Source organism: Mytilus californianus, unplaced genomic scaffold (assembly GCF_021869535.1).
Source record: "Mytilus californianus isolate M0D057914Y unplaced genomic scaffold, xbMytCali1.0.p SCAF_71, whole genome shotgun sequence".
NCBI classification, from domain to species: Eukaryota; Metazoa; Mollusca; class Bivalvia; order Mytilida; family Mytilidae; genus Mytilus; species Mytilus californianus.
The window spans coordinates 124,612-127,265 of record NW_026262725.1 but is presented as its reverse complement, the minus strand read 5'-3'; positions in this window follow the sequence as shown (position 1 = coordinate 127,265).

Below are 2,654 nucleotides of genomic sequence, written 5' to 3'. Positions count from 1 at the left end.
CCATATAAAATTGTCATGTCATAATTTAATCTCATTCTGCATATATATATATGTGACACCTTTAATAAAAGATTGATTACCTATATGTACTGTTTATTTAAAAAAAAAAACAACACAATACTGGTACAATACTAGAATACAATACTTGTACAATTTTTTTATACCAGTATTGTGCACAATACTAGTATACCAGGCAGTATTGCGATCACCAACTACAGGAGATCCCCCAACAGCAGACAGACTTTTATATTTAACGAAAATACCGGAATCTGCAACCGACTTTGTTAGACACTTTATAGTCCTGTACTGACTTCCTGTCCTGCATGCCTGATATTTTGTTTACAAGTTCATACAAGTAACAGATTTTCATTTTACATAGACATCACTGGTATATGCATTTGATATCATTGCATCTTTGAACATAAATACTGCCAAGTATTCTAATAGCGGGTATGTTTATAGTTTCAGTTTTTACAGGTAAATCCCAATATTAGCAATAATTGGCTGAAAACTATAGACCAATTTCACTCACTTGTATTTGTTGTAAATTGATGGAGCATATTGTGACAAGTAACATCATGAACTATTTGGAGGCAAATAACATACTCTACGATCTCCAACATGGTTTCCGAAAATCGAGATCATGTGAATCACAACTCATTCAATTACTCATAACAACAACAGTAAAAATATACATACAGACCTCATTATTATGGATTTTGCCAAAGCCTTCGATAAAGTACCCCACAAACGTCTACTCTACAAACTTAAATTCTATGGCATTCAAGATAACACTCTTAAATGGATTCAGGCTTTCTTATCAGACCGTACACAAACAGTGGTTATAGATGGAATAACATCAAATACAGCACCAGTTACATCAGGCGTACCCCAAGGAACTGTCCTTGGGCCTATACTCTTTTTAATTTACATTAATGATTTTCATGAATATCTTGAACACAGCAAATTACGACTCTTCGCTGATGATAGCATTGTATACAGAGAAATTACATGTCAACAAGACTGCATAAAACTACAAACAGATCTTAATGCAGCAGCTAAATGGGAGGCTGATTGGCTCATGGCCTTCCATCCAGGAAAATGCACAATTTTAACCATCACACAGAAAAAGAAACAATTCAAACACGATTACATTCTGCAAAACCATATTTTAGAACCAGTAAGGCCTAAAATAAAATATTGTTTGTTTCCCCAATCCCGACCGACCCTGCAAAAATGGTGCTACTCGTAAAATTTTATAGTCAAAACTAAGTCAAATATTATTTTAATCATTTTGGATTTTCAGGTTTGCCAGATCGTCCGATAATGTTCAAGCTTTTTGGAAAAATAATATTATTTCCCTACCTACCTACCCACACCTGGCTTGGCAGGGTCGGGATTGGGGAAACAAACAATATATTAATTTAGGCCTAACATCAGCAAAATATCTCAGCGTAACCTTACAGTCTAACTTAAAATGGAACAATCACTACGACAACATCATATCAAATGCAAATAAATCTCTTGGCTTTCTGAGGAGAAACTTAAAAGTATCAAACACCAATATCAAATCTCGTGCATACCAATCCATAGTGAGACCAAAACTTGAATATGCCTGTAGTTTATGGGATCCGCACACAGCAGAATATAAAAATAAGCTAGAAATGGTACTGAGGCGTGCGGCCCGTTATGTATGTAACAACTACCACAACACCAGTAGTGTTACATCCATGCTAAACGAACTACAATGGCCCTCACTAACTGAGCGTCGCCTCAAAACCAGACTAATCATGTTCTATAAAGTAATACATGGACTCATCGCAATTCCATCACTAGTCCTTATACCATCAGATACTAGAACAAGAAAATTACATACCCAAACATTTCGGCAAATATCCACCTCTAAAGACAGTTACAAATGGTCATTATTTCCGCAAACAATCATCCAATGGAACATGTTACCACAAGTTGTAGTAGCATGTCAAACAATTGAAACCTATAGAGATCAGTTGACACCAACTGTTCTCCACAACATAAATTAATTCTATAAATACCAATGTACATATTTTTAATCACTTGTTGTCTTTGTTTCATGTAAATATCACCAAGTATTCTACAAATTTAAAGATAAATTTTTGTTCTATATAATTTTAATCATATACTCCACGCATGCAACAGTTCGTAATCTTCAATATAAATGAAGCTGTAACTGTATACCAGAAGAAGAAGAAGAATTGTGTTTGCCAGTCTCAGGACAGTATATAGTCCGAGATTACTCTGACGTCCAGACAAGCTGGGGCCGTGGGACGTCAGAGATCGTCCCTGGCAAAACAGCCGTTGGACGTCAGAGTAATCTCGGACTAGACAGTAGTTCGAGATTACTCTGACGTCCAACGGCTGTTTTACCAGACAAGCTTGGGCCGTGGGACGTTAGAGTTCGTCTCATATAAAAAAGTGGATATTTGCCCGTCCAAAATAGATGCGCTGCTTCGTGGCTTCTGGTGCCGACTAACGGACTTGGAATCAATTATATAAATCTGGTATCAATTTGTTCATTTTTCATTTAAGTTTCATCTACATGTACCTGCTACCTTTTATTTTCTCATATTTAGACAGTTTATGGATATCCCAGTTTACAAACGGATGTAAAATTT